Genomic DNA, 15,246 nt, shown 5'->3' with positions numbered 1-15,246 from the left:
TACCTCACACAAGGTTATGTGAACAAAACACTGTAGCTCTAGCTGCATCTGATAGCTTTTAAAACAGTGTTCCATCATCCAATTTTAAATATTTTCTAAATTTCTCTTTCATTTCTTCTTTGACCCATAGATTGTTTAGAAGTGTACAGCTATGTTTTCAAATATATCTGCTTGTTACTGATCTCTGACTTAATTCCAATATGGTTGGAGAATACTCTGCAAGACTGCAAACTTCTGAAACTTGTGAAAAAGCGCTTGATGAACTGGCATATAGCTTATTTCATGTGCTTTTGAAATGAATGAATTCTGCAGTTGCTAGTACTGTGTTCCACAATTGTCAACTAGTTCATGTTGTGTAGTGTTAAAACTTTCTATTATCTCTACTGATTTTCTGCAGTTTTTTTAGCTAAAAGTAACTTAAAATTTTCAACATTCACTGTGAATTTCACTTTTTAAAATTTTGGTTTTATTTGTTTGCTTTATATTACTGTGCATGCAAAAAGTAACTCGTGTATTTTCCTCATAGATTGACTCTTCGTCATCGTGAATTGTCTCGGTATATGCAGCAATGGTTTTTGTCTTAAGGCTTACTTTGTCTGATGATAGTATAACTATGCCAGCATTCTTTCAGTTAGTATTTGCCTCTTCTACTTTTATTCATCCTTTCACTTTCAACATTTCCCAGTCCATATATTTATGGTATGTCCTGTATATGAATATACTTGGGGTAACCTACTTTTATTCAGACTGATAATATTTTTCAATTGGGATTTTTTTTCAATATATATTTAAAGTGATTATTGATATATTCGGGTGTATCTACTATCTTACTTTTTATTTTTTAATGGACCATCTGTACTTTCTTCCTTTAACTTGTATTTTTCAGTAACCAAATACCTGTTATTCCCTTTTCATTCAACCATTGTTAGTTATACCTAATTTTATTATTTGTATGTTTATTATTGTCACGCTAAAGATTACACCACTGTTTAGGGCCTATTTAATACTACCATAATTGTCTTTTTTTTAAAAAATAAATATTTAAATATTTTTAAAATATCCCCATAGCATTTATTTTGATATGGTAATAATGCTAATCAAAAACAATATGAACAATCGTTTTCGAACTATACTTTCTTTTAGAATGACTCTCTTCTGCATCATCTAATACAGGGTCCATGTACTCATCAACACCAGTAACGCACCCCTCTATCCGTATATTTACTTGCTCATAGAGCCACACCTGAATCCGGGACCGCTCTTTTCAGTTTTCTGAAAGCGAGGCCGGTACCTCCGCGAGGACGAGGACCCAGTCGGTGGTCAATAGGGGCTCCCCAAGATCCTGGAAGAATCCCTTCGGACTCCCATATTCTCCAGGGGTTTCCTTTGCCTGACCTCTTCCTCCTCCCCCAACCTATAACTCCGAGTCTTACTCATTACCTAATAAGCCGTCTGCTCTCCAGCCGCTGCTCGCTCTCCTGCCCTGCCCACCTCCCGCCGCGGGGTCTTCACCTCAGGCGCTTCCACCGTCTCAGCAGCCCCGGGGGCTGACGGGAGGTGGAGTCACTCCGCTCCCTCTGAACCCAGCTCTGCTGACTCCTGGGTCCCGGCTTCCGGTCTGAACCTTCTGGTCCTGACACTCTGCTTAGGATACGATGAGCTGCACCATCACCGACTGCGCTTTTGGGCCCTGCCCACGGTAAGCCATGGTGGAAGTTCGTAAAGACCGGATAAATCCACGCAACACCCCCGAAAGCAACTTCCGGAATTAAAAACCGGAAGTGGCAGTGTCACATTTTGAAACTACTTATATTTGTTTTATAAATAATATTTAGATTTATGCACATAAATACTTTTCAATCCTCTTTATTACTTACTGCATTTTCATGCTTTCATTTGAGATCATTTTCTTTCTACCTGTAGAATTCCCCTAAATTTTTCTTTTCGTTTGGACAATTTCTTTCTGATGGCATTTTCTTCACTTTAGACGTTGAAGACTGGAAAGTATTTCCTTTGAGCATAAAGTTTTAATGCCTTTTGGCTTCCATCATTTGTGCTGGAAAGTTCTGAGGCACTGTTCTCCATCCATATCACTTACTACTTAGTGAATACCTTGTTTTGGTAACGGATGGTGGTGATGGTAGCACAGCATGGTGAATGTATTTAACACCACTGAATTTGGAAGGGGCTAAAACGGAAACTTTTAGTTTGTATATATGCTACCAGAATATAAATTTTTAAAAACATGGACCTGTGCAACACAGTAAACCCTAATGAAAAATATGGATTACAGTTAATAGTATGATTATAATAAGATAGTTTTATTAATTGTAGCAATGATAGCACATTAATACAAAGTGCTATTATGGGAAAACTCTGGAGGGAATATATGAGATCATTGTACTTTCTGCATGATTTTTCTGGAAACCTCAACTTTTCTAATTAATAATAATAATAAAGGAGTAGGGAGATGGATGTGGCTCAAGCAGTTGGGCTCCCATCTACCTTATAGGAGGTCCAGGGTTCAATGCCCAGGGCCTCCTGGGGAAGACGAGCTGGCCCACACAGAGTTCCGGCCCATGGAGGAGTGCCACCCCGCCTGGGAGTGCCACCCTGTGCAGGGTGCCGGCCAACATGGAGAGCTGATGAAGCAAGATGACGCAACAAAAAGAGACACAGAGGAGAGAGAATAGGAGATGTAGCAGAACAGGGAGCTGAGGTGGTGCAAGAGAATGAGCGCCTCGCTCCCACTCTGGAAGGTCTCAGGATTGGTTCCCAGAGCTGTCTAATGAGAGTGCAAGCTGACACAGAAGAACACACAGTGAACGGACACAGAGAGCAGACTGGGGGGTGGGGGGGGGAGTGAGAGGAAGAAGGGAGAAGTAAACAAATAAATCTTTTAAAAAATTAAAGGAATAAAAGAAAAAAGTGGAGGAGAATGTTGAATTCACTACACCCTTTTGTACACAATATTTAATCCTCAAGTCCTGGCTTCTTTGAATATTTTCACTATGTTTTATATTTATACTCAGTTTTATGGTTATTCTCCATAGACGGATTGATCTGATATAAACTATTCTATCATAGCCAGAAGCAAAAATATATTAACTCTTTGTAAAACTTCAATAGCACTTATCAAAGTTTGAAGCAATATTATATACTGGGACAAAAATTAGTGTATCTTTGGCCACTTCTCATAATAATATAGACTCAAATAAATTGGAAGTTGGAAGATCTCTAAACCCAAATTGATAATCAATTTATTATGAATATGGGAGGAGAATTTATAGGATTTGGAATAAGAGAAGTTACTTTTACATCCCTGTGATAAGAGTCACAAGCTCTGGGAACAAGGCCAATCCCAGACACAAACTTTTTGAGTGTTAGTTTTTAACTCAAAAGGGCAATAATAATAAATGGGATTGAGTTCTTTACATTAAAATACTTTGTAAATTGGAATGCAAGAAATAAATATGGGATAGAACCTCTTGTCATGTCAAATAAATACAAAAAGTTTAAAAGTTGGTCTATGCAAGAAGAAATTGGAAATCTGAAACAAGAGATTGAGTTAGTAATAAAAAACTTTCCCTCCAAGTAAATCCCAGACCCAGATGGCTTTACTGGTAAATTTTACAAAAATTTAAAGAAGAATTAGAAACAACTCTTCAGAACCTCTTCCAAATAAAATACAAGAAAAGGGAACACTTCTCCACTCATTCTTTAAGGTATTTCTTACTCTGATGACAAAATCAGGCAAAGATACCACAAAAAAGAAAACTTGAGAACTCCTACCACTTATGAAGATAGACATCAATATCCTCAACAAAACAGTGCACTAAGCCAGACACAAAAGGACAAATACTGTTTGATTGTGCTATTGTGATCTAAATATACTCTGTAAACTCATGGAGTTAATAATTTGAATATAGGTCACCAGAAAATAGAAGAGGGTAGAGAATGGAGAGCTGAGGGTTAATCTGTGCAGAACTGGTAAAAAGGTTATTTGTCAATCTTTGGAAATGAATAGCTATGGTGAAAGCATATCATGGTGTTTGTAACTAGCAGTGCATTGTATGGGTATGAGAGTGGTTGAAAAGGAAAATCTAAGGTCATATATATTACTAGATGGAAAGCTAAAAACTGTAACATAGGACACTATAAGATACTAAAACCTCATGGAAAACACCAATATGGGAGATATTGAATATGTAAGACTGTTTTACAAAATATAAATACAAATATATTAGAGAGAAAGAAAAAGAACAGCAGTTACGTAGTAAGGTAGGCAAGGCATAGAGAGATTGAGAGGTGATGAGTTTTGTTTGTTAATTTGTTTATTATTATGGGAACAGTGAAAGTGGTCTGGGAGTGATTGGGGTGATGAATGCACAAACATGTGATTACACCGAGTACCATTGATTGTACTCCTTGGATGGATTTTTGCTTTGTTACATGTATCAATAAAATTGAGGAAAAAATGACAACACTGCACTAAGAAGCTGAGTGCAGCACCATATAAAAATGATTTCACACCATGACCAAGTAGGATTTATACCAGGGATGCAACGTTGGTTTAAGACTCAAAAATCAAGTCATGTAATATACCATTATCAATAGGGTAAAAAAATAACATGATCATCTCAATAGATGTAGAAAAAGCATTTCACAAAACTCAACACCCTTTCATAATAAAAGACACTCAACAAACTAGGAATTGAAGGGAAATTCCTCAGCCTGTTAAAGAGCGTCTATAAAACCCCACAACTAATATCATACTTAATGGTGAAAGACTGGATGCTTTCCTTCTAAGATAAGGAAAAAGACAATGATGTTCACTCTCACTACTTTTCTTCAGCATTGTGCTGAAGGTTCTAGCCATGGTCATTATTCAAGAAAAAGAAATAAAAGGCACAAATTGTAAATGAGACATATAGCTAGCTCAGTTTGCAGATTACATGATATTGCATATAGAAAGTCCTAAGGAACCCACTACAAACCATTTGACCGAATAAACAAGTTCAGCAAGTTTTCATGATAAAAGCTCAATATATAAAACTTAATTGTAGTTCTATACATTGCAATGATCACTCTGAAAAAGAAATTAAGGAAACAAATTCATTTACAAGAGCATGAAAAAACCACAGGTTAAATTTAACAAAATAGGTGCAAAATGTGTACTCTGAAAACCACAAAAGACTTTGAAAGAGAATTTAAAAGATCTAAATAAATGAAAGTATATCTTATGTTCATGGATCGAAAAATTTAATATTATTATGATGATAACACTACCCAAACTGATCTACAGTTTCAACACAATCCCTATCGGAATGTCATCTTACTTATTTCTAAAAATTGACAAGTTGATTCTAATATGTATATGGTATTGGAAGGGACCCAGAATACTAGAATATCCAAAACAATCTTGAAAGAGAAAGCAGAACAGGAAAACCCACACTTCCTGATTTAAAAACTTCCCAGAAAGCAACAATAATCATGATCATGTGGTACTGGTATAAGGATAGACAATTGAGAGTTGTGGTGGTTTGACGCTGTGTATGCCTCCCAAAAAATATGTTCCTAAATTTAATCCATTCCTGTGGGTGTGAATGCATTTTGAGTAGGACCATTTGATGAGGCTACTTCAGGTAAGGTGTGACCCACCTCAATCAGGATGAGTCTTAATCCTATACTGGAGTCCTTTATAAGAGAATGAAATTGAGACTGACAGAGATAAAGCCACAGGAAGCAAGAAGCTGAAATGGAACCTGAAAGAGACCAGGAGACTCCATCATGTGCCTAGCAGTGTGACAGAGGAATCAAGGGTCCCTAGCAGCCAGCCCCAGAATGCCACAGTCTTCAGGGATAAAGCACTGCATTGATGATAGTTTGATTTGTCCTTTTTCCAGTCTCAAAACTATGAGTGAATAAATTCCCATTGTTTAACCTGACCCATTTCATGGTATTTGCTTAAACAGCCTAGGAAACTAAAGCAAGAGTCAAGAAATAAACCCTCACACTTATGGTCAACTATTTTTGACAAGGGTACCAAAAACATTTAGTGGAGAAATAATAGGATTTTCTACATATTATGCTGGGACACCTGGATAACCACATGCAAAAGAATGAAATTGCACCCCTACCTTATATGGATACAAATATTAACCCCAAATTGATCAAAGACCTAAATATAATAGTTAAAACTATAAAATGTGTCCTCTTAGAAGAAAACATAGGTATAAATCTTTGTCATCTTGGAGTAGGCAAGGTTTCTTAGATATCACACCCAATGCAAATGCAACGAAGAAAAGAATAGATAACTGGATATTGTAAAAACAAAATTTTTAACTGTGTATCAAAGGACACCATCAAGAAAGTAAAAAGACAATTCACAAAATAGGATATAATATACAAAAAACGTATCTGATAAGGGAATTATATCTAGAATATATAAATAGCTCTTAAAGATCAATAATAAAAAGACAAATGACCAATTAAAAGAATGTTCAAAGGATATGAATTAACATTTCACCAAAGAACACATACAAATGGCCAGGAAGCACATGCAAATTGCTCAGCACTGTTAGTTATCAAGGAAATGGAAATCAAAACCATAATAAGATACCACCTCATACTTACTAAGATGGGTATAAACAAATATTGAGATAATTACAAATGTTAACAAGGATGTGGGGAAATGAGAACACTCAAACACTGCTGGTCGGAATGTAAAATGGTGCAGCCACTTTGGAAAAAGTCTAGTAGTTCCTCAAAAGGTTAAACAGAATTACCATTTGACCCAGGAATTCTTCTCCTAGATAAATACCCAAGAGAAATGGAATCATGTCCACAAAAACACTTGTATCAGTATGTTCATAGCAACATTATTCATAATAGAGAGTAGAAACAATGCAAATGTTATGAACTGATGAATAAACAGAATGTGTTATATATAGCTATATAATAGAATATTATGCAGCAACGAAAAGTACTGATACACGATATAACATAGACGAACCTTAAAAATATTAAGTGAACAAAGCAAGTTACAAAAGACCACATATTAAATGATTCCATTTATATGAAATGTCTGGTATACGCAAATCTATAAAGACAAAATGTAGATTAGTGATTTCCTAAGGCTGAGGGATAGAGATCAATGATTTGTAGAGTGATACCTAAAAGGTACAGGGTCTCTTTGTGAGATGATAAAGCTCTAAAATTGATTGTATTGATGGTCATGCAACTCTGAGGATATACTGAAAACAAATGAATTGTACATTTTAAATGAATGGCATTTATGGCATGTGGATTATATCTCCATAAAGCATTGCAAAAACAAAACACACTTGTATGGTACATGTGCTTAGCACCGGGGCTAAGTGCTATGAGCATTTAAAATATATTAGTTCCTTGTTTTTGAGATGTATTGTAAAAGCTATAGAAGGAATATACACACTTATGTATACATATTTTAAATACTAGCAAACATATTTCCCACATTACTTAGACCTGAATTTCAGGTTTTATTTTATCTTAACGTGTCTAAAATGTCTAAAATTAGGATAGATCTTATAATCAATGTATTATTTAATGTAGATTATCATTTCTTATAAGAACTTATGAGTCATCCTTGAAAATTTAGAAACAAAATAAAGCTGAGGACTGTAATAGAAAATAATTTGTATTATGTAGGTCTAATCTTATTGCAAATTCACTCAAGTAGTTCTGAAATGGTCAAAGAAGACTTTGTGGGGTTTATTTTCAAATAGGTGTTTGAAGAATGGACAGTGTACGGATTGGGGGAAAAAACAAGAAAGCAATTTCAGGCACTTTTTATAGAATTTCTACTCATTCCTTATACTTTCATTACCTTTGTTTCTACTTATGTGCTCTTAATTTTAGCCATACTTGAAACATATATCTCCTCCATAAAAGCATACAAATAAAGAATGAGTTCCATGTTTTTTCTTTCATAAGTCACACATATTTCCAATACAAATATCTGCACATCATTCAAGATAAAGATGATGAAAATATAGCAGTTTTTTTTAGATAAAGGGTGACGATTCACAAGGACTCTGATAGTTTACTTTTTCCTATGTAAGCAATAATTACATTTATAAGAAATCCAAATGCATAAAATTATTTTACATTTTACACAATTTTATATCCCTAGCTACAAAAATGAACATGCCACAAAACAATATAGGATAAGCCCAGGCATTATTTCCTTTAAAGCTAGACAGAATCGTGTAATTGTTGAGAGCTGAGGCTCATTTTAAAACCCAAACTCTTGTCAATTACAATATGTTTAGACTTTGTTCATGTCTAGTAATCTCTTTGAGTCTCAATTTTCTCATCTTAAAGTAAGGATAATAATAATAATATCTAGCTGTGGAAAAATGAATTGGTTTTCATGGTCACCTTATGAACTCAGTATTAAAACTACCCTGATAAAAGACTATTAGACCAAAGCATAGGAAGACTTCAGGAAAATGGATTTTATGGAGAACAAGAAAACTGGAGGAAACAATAAATCTACTTTCTGGTTTCAGATAATAATATGGACTTGATTCTCCTAAGTTTGATTCAGGAATCAGGAGAGTCCATGACTGTGAACATTTCTTTAAGAGAATGCACATATTATTTGTGTAACTTTCTGAATGACACAGAAGACCAGAGTGTTAAAGGGCTGTGCTGCATCAAAGATTCTCAGTTCTGGCAGGATACTCCCTTGTTAATAAAGGCTGGGTGACTCCAGTTAGGCGCTCTGGGACACATGGGAACTATGCTGAGATATGCTGGCATCTGGTTCTGCTCTCCCTCAGCATCCATCTCACTTTCCCAAAGATTCTGCATCCTTGACTAATTCAGGATCACAATCTAACCTACAAGGAAGCTTGTGTTAGTACTGGTTTCTTCATAAGACCTCTAACTTCATAGCTGGTTGTCTGCACACAATGGTATAGTGCATTTAAAGTACCTGATTTAGAGTAAAGTCCTAAATAAATACTAAATAAGACTACGATGAAGGTAAGGATGCTGATTTTGTAATGAACAGACTCATAAATGATGACAGCATTCTATTTTGGTGGATAATCAATAAGACATGATTTGGATGATGTCCCCCTTATCCCTTAAAAAGATATCACTGGCATGAAAGAAAAGGGATTTTAACCAGTCATGGAGCATCTTGATTTCCTAATTTCATGATGATTTTGAACTAAGATAGTTAAAGTTAATTTGGTAGTCCAGAAATTACCCAAGAAACAGTTTTCCCCTTCTCTTTAACATAAAAATTGAGTTCTGGATATTAAAATAAGTTGGTGTTCTTTAACACTTGACAAGAAATCTGGTCATTTTTTGTAATTAAGAGAGATTTTGTGTCAGCAACAATTTTTAAATACAGAAGCAGTTCACTTATTAGTAGACAACCTCACAAGATCATGTAGGGCATATCATTAGAGTATAGCTAAAAGCCCAAAGAGTGAAAGTATCACGTAGGGATGAATTCACTCACCTTCTGCCTCTGTCTCCTCTTGCGTTGCCATTACCAGCATTGTGGTCATGGGCAAATAACCTATCCTGCTTGTAAAATTGGTAATGTAAAAGTTAATTCATAAATTTCACAGGAATTATAATTTTCACTATTATAATTGTTGTTTAGATACCTTCATTAAAAAGAAAGAGGAAAAGGAAGACTAGATTTAGGAAGCCATGGCCTGCTACTCATCTTCCTTTCTAGCTTCTTTTCAAATCCCCGTCAACTCCTTCTACATTATAAATGCATCAAAATATGAATTGCTCCCTAATTATATCCTAACACAAATACAAATATTTTCTTAAGCATCAACGAGCTTCCAGGACACCAAAGTAAAACAATGATACAACTTGGATCCTGTCCTTTAAGAGTTTACAATCTGGGAAAGGCCAATATTATACCATTGTTTACATTGCCCCTTTAATCTGAACATAATTATCTACTACCATCTCCACTCAGGAAACATTTTCCAACACACCCAAGTAGTCTGAATCTACATGGCCTCCTTTTCTGGTAACAGTTGTTTTTTCTTTCATTGTAGCACTTAGACCTTGGGATATATAAAAAAGTTAGTCATATATGTATTGAATTCCATTATGGAAAACATGGTGTCTTTATCTTTGGATCTTATTTATTTCTTTCATTTAGCTTATTTTTTTAATTGATTTTGTAAAAATATTACATTAAAAAAATATGAGGTCCCATTCAACCCTACCACCCCCACCCCACCACTCCCCCCCCAGCAACCCTCACTCCCATCATCATGACTCATCCATTGCACCTGGTAAGTACATCTCTGGGCATCTCTGCACCCCATGGTGAATGGTCCACATCATGGCCCACACTCTCCCACATTTCATCCAGTGGGCCCTGGGAGGATTTACAATGTCCGGTGATTGCCCCTGAAGCACCATCCAGGGCAACTCTAAGTCCCAAAGGCGCCTCCACCTCTCATCTCTTCCTGCCATTCCCCATACCCATCAGCCACCATTTAGCTTATTTTTTATGAGAAGTTGTAGATTTACAGAAAAATCATGCATAAAATACAGAGTTCTCATCTACCACCCTGTTGTTAACATAGTGGGGTACATTTGTTACAATTCATGAAGGAACAGTTTTATAATCGTACTATTAACTATAATCCCTTGTTTACATTAGGATTCTCTATTTGCATTACATAGTTCTATGTAATTTTTATTCTAGTAACATATTATACAACCTAAAATTTCCCCCTTTTGGCCATATTCAAATACGTAATTCAGTGCTATTTTTTCCTGCCTCTCCAGTATCACTCTCAGCCATATCTATCAGTAGACATTACACATACATATATCCACATGCTTCCAAATTATGATGTAGTGTTTACCTTTTCACATTTTCCAAAACACTTTCTTTGCATCTCTCTTTTAATCTCACAATAATTTCCAAAATGTGTGAATGTGAAAGAGAAGAATGCTTGAATAACTTCCTAAAGCACCAAAATATCGAGCTGGGGAGACTAGAACAAAAGACTTCCAACTCCTGCTGCAGTTTTTTGTTTTGTTTTGTTTTGTTTTTTTCTTACCATGATCTCATTGCTTTCTAAATGCTCTTATACCTTGTCAATTTTCAGATGGGCTTTGAAGAAACATTTCGAAGTTTTGGAGGTTAGAAATGAGAAAGAACAGAAGAGTGGAAGATTTACTGCCTTTGTGAAAAGGATGAAAAGGCTACTGTTAATAAAGCAGGCGGCTAAATTCTAAATGCAATTCTAGTCACTAACCTCTGGCACTGTTTACCTACCGAAATATGAACTAAGTCAACATCTTACACCTCTGTGAGTGGCGACTTTTGCTTTTGTGTTGGTAGCACTCTGTTTATGTGGTCCCATCATCACCCATTAGCAAACCTTAAGAAATCACTTAATATGTTCTTAAGTGACATTACTGATTTCCCTACTTCAATACATATGACTATCATTGTACGAAAGAAGTACTAGTCAAGCTCTAGTTCAAAGAGCTCTCACTAAATATTCTCCTCTCTCAGCAGTGTGTTTCTTCCTGGAGAAGGAAGTCACCTGGGCAGATTCAAGTGAGTGATCTGAGCCTGAGTTCATGAACTGGTATCTGTGATCCAACAGACATTTTCTATCATTTAATTTTTTTTTTTGGAAATTATGTCTGATTTAAACAATTATTTCTTAACATATATGACTTACTAGTTGATGCTGGTTTTAGACACGAGGTACACTTTGAAAAAGGATTTGGGCCAGGAGAGAGGTATACAACTGCCTAAGAGATCATGTTTCCAAAGATTAGACATGAGATTTTCCTGAATTCCACTGACCTTTGTTTCTTTACCTGGCCAGGACCCCCACAGTCGTTTGGATAATCCTACCCAGTTAAGCAAGAACTTTGCACTGATTCTGAGCTCATCACTTCTCCTAAAGTTCAGGGTGCCAAAGGGAAAGATATATTCCCCCCAGAATGCCTTTGTAGCATGGAAGGAAAGAAGGAGCAAGAGGACGTTTTTTTAAAATAAGAAGGTATCCCTATCCATTTAAAAATTTACTAGGTTCAAAATGTAGTCTCTGTACCTGCTAAATGTTCTTTATTTCTTCTTCATTAGTTTGTACATATACCTTCTAAAAGGATCTTAGTCACCAGGTGGCTATTCCAAGCTCTCCTAAGTTTTAATTATCAATTCACATGATAGATCTAAAACCAGGTGCCAAACCAGATTTACTGCTGTAGGGACAAGGCTGTGTGCATAAACTATCGACCTTGTTGGCCAACTGGCAGCTCTCTTTGCACACTCTTCCAATTACTTCCAGGTCATTAGGCCCATCTTGAGTAGATATTTTACTGTCATTGTGAAAAGGAGTATAATGACATTCAGTGATTTCAAGATTAGAGCAATAAAAGGGACAGTGGAAGGGGTCAATGAGAAAGACATCTAGGCATTGAATTTAAGCTAAATTTTATAAGAAAAGTTTTAAGAAGAAAATCAGCATTTGTATACATTATTGGTAGATTTGTTCCAACAGGCAATACTATTTTGAGTGCCTCCAATTAGACAGACACTGCTCTAGGAGCTGAATGATAGAGCAGTGGATAAAGCAGACAAGGCTTTCACATTTACAGAACTTATTTTCAAGTGGTAGTTTAGTTTTCCTGGGCTGTTTTGACAAATACCACAAAATAGATTGGTTTAAAACAATGGGAATTTATTGGTTTGTGGTTTTGAGCCTAGTAGAAGCCATAAACTGAGGCAACAACATGGTAAGGCTTTCTCCCTAAAGTCTGTAACATTCTGCTGCTGACTGCTGGCAATCCCGGGCTTCTTTAGCTTGTATGTCTACTTCCTGCCATCACATGGCAATATCCATGCCTTTCTCATATGGCTTCCCTTGACTTCAGGCTTCTGGCTCCTCCATAGGGCTTTCTCTACTATGTCTTAATTTCTTCTGCTTATAAGGGACTCTGTTAATCCAGAATAAGGCCCAGCCACCTTCATTTGGGCCACACCGTAACTAAAATACCATCTCCAAGAGAACCTATTTAAAATGGGGTCACACTGACAGGAATTTGGAGCAATACAAAGAACATCTCTAAATTAGGGTTCAGAATTCATTACACCACAAGTCAGATGAAATAGGCAAATGCAGATAAACCAGAAAATATTCATTAGTTGCATGTGCTGTGAAGAAAATCAAACTAGGTGAGGTGTTTGAAAATGAGCAAGGAATAATATAGAAGTTATTCTTGAAACATTACACTTACAGTTAGACACAAATGAAAGAAAAGTATGGAGCCATTTAGAGATCTAGTCAGATATGGGGAAGCTGTATATGACTGTGAGATAGGGAAAAACTCACCATTTTCTTTTGGGGGGGAAGACCAATGTGACTAGAGAATATTGATCTGGAGGAAAGAGTCAGAGAAGTAGGCGGGGACTAGATCCTGTAAGACCTGGTAGGCCCAAGTATTTGTAATAATTATTAATTTTAAAGCTATTGACAGGTATTTTAATAAATCCTATGGATATCAGTGACCAAAAGGGCAAAATTACATGATCTCAGGGAGTATACCTTCTGGTTGTAACATATAATAAATAATAATAATAAAATTTTCTATGGATAAAAAGTGGCATAAGATAACTAGTATACAGTGTGTAGGGGGTGTGGACATCTCAGCGTGCCAAATTCCTGAGTCGTCCACCCTGTCTATACTGTCTGGATGTCTCCAGAGCCCTCAGGAGCCCAGCTATTTGAGGCAATATTTACTGTGAAAGTCAATAAGATCCAGCTGAGATGTGCATAAGTATAACCTCTAGAATGATTACCTGGCTCATTTTCAAGTCTCTTAACCATATAAACTCATTTGTCTTTATGCTTTACCCCTTTTGGTCAATGTCTTTTTCAAGCTGAATTGCCGGTTGGTGCTTCGTAGCAATCCCTCAGTGCAAGGGAGCCTCGTCACTGGGAGTCACGTCCCATACCAGGGAGAAGTTAGTGCATTTACATGCTGAGTTTGGCTTAGAGAGGGGCCACACTGGAGCCACAAGGAGGTTCTCAGAATAAATCTCTTAGGCAGCCTATAATACTAAGCTAAGCTTCAATTTCAAAAGTAAAGGTTCATAAGTAGAGTCATCAACATCAAGGGTGCATCAGTGTCCATCCTCCATCACTAGCCACTGCCTCTGTACTTGGGGATTCCTGCTGTTCTATTTGGGAATGTTGCAGAACTGGGTTTTGTTATTCTTTTGGTTACTGTGGGAAAGTCTACCCACTGTGACAATGCCACATGAACATATGTCCACATGCCTATGGCTTACTGGGATGCAGCTGGTGAACGTCTTCCCATGAATCCCCCATCATTGACACCTCACACCAGTGATCCTCACCTGAAACAGTTGCAATCCTTCTGGGATCCAAAATTTCTCTTAAAACGAAGTCACTGAAAGAATCAAACACAATTTTTAAGAAAATGAAATGATGATAGTTTTAAAAATACAAATACAATAAAGTTTTTAAAACTGAAATAATTGAAAATTTTTCCATTATATCTTTCATCATTATAAGATCTGTTGTCTTCCATGTTCAGTGACATGTTCTTCCACTTATTCCCCCAGAGTCTTACTTTTTTCACTGTAACTTCAGAGAAACTTCAGGCTATAGAAAAGTCATGTAGAGAATACAGGGTATTCCCATATACCCAATATCTTCCCCTTTTCCTGTTTCCCCTATTAATAACATTTTACCTGTGGATGGTACATTTGTTACAATTGATGCACACATACTGAAGCATTGCGACTAACCATGGTCAATGATTTACATTATGGTTTACAATTAGGACTATACACTTATAAATTCGGATGAAATTTAATATGACCTGTAACCATCACTGCAAGATCATGTAGAACAATTCCATCACCCCAAAAATGTCCCATGTTCCATCTATTTTATTCCTCCCTCTTTCTCCCCTCAGGACCTAGGGCAACCACCAAGCTCTACTCCTTGAAGGAAAAGATTTATAGTTACTTAAAACAACACTGAGGGCTTCACATACTACGCTGTCCTCTCCTACTAGGCACTGCCTATGCTCTCAAGAGACTCCAGCCCCTCTATCTGAGGACATAGCAGTACTCCCCAGAATGGGAGTACCACACCTTACCACTCATTATGTGGGTCAGCACCCACTGACACAACATACTATAAAAAGATG

The 15,246-nt window shown here is 36.4% G+C and overlaps 1 long non-coding RNA gene across 4 annotated transcripts in view; it reads right to left on the bottom strand.

The window, feature by feature from the left end:
- Positions 1-15,246, bottom strand: part of LOC111759752 (uncharacterized) — a 207,723-nt gene that overhangs the window by 69,506 nt on the left and 122,971 nt on the right. For all 4 annotated transcript variants that reach the window (XR_011647779.1, XR_009184092.1, XR_009184094.1 and 1 more), the window contains exon 6: positions 14,426-14,478. This is a non-coding gene — a long non-coding RNA (uncharacterized lncRNA). The remainder of the gene's footprint in view (positions 1-14,425; positions 14,479-15,246) is intronic.

Source organism: Dasypus novemcinctus, chromosome 30, assembly GCF_030445035.2.
Source record: "Dasypus novemcinctus isolate mDasNov1 chromosome 30, mDasNov1.1.hap2, whole genome shotgun sequence".
Lineage (NCBI taxonomy): Eukaryota > Metazoa > Chordata > Mammalia > Cingulata > Dasypodidae > Dasypus > Dasypus novemcinctus.
This window is presented reverse-complemented; position numbering and strand designations above follow the sequence as displayed.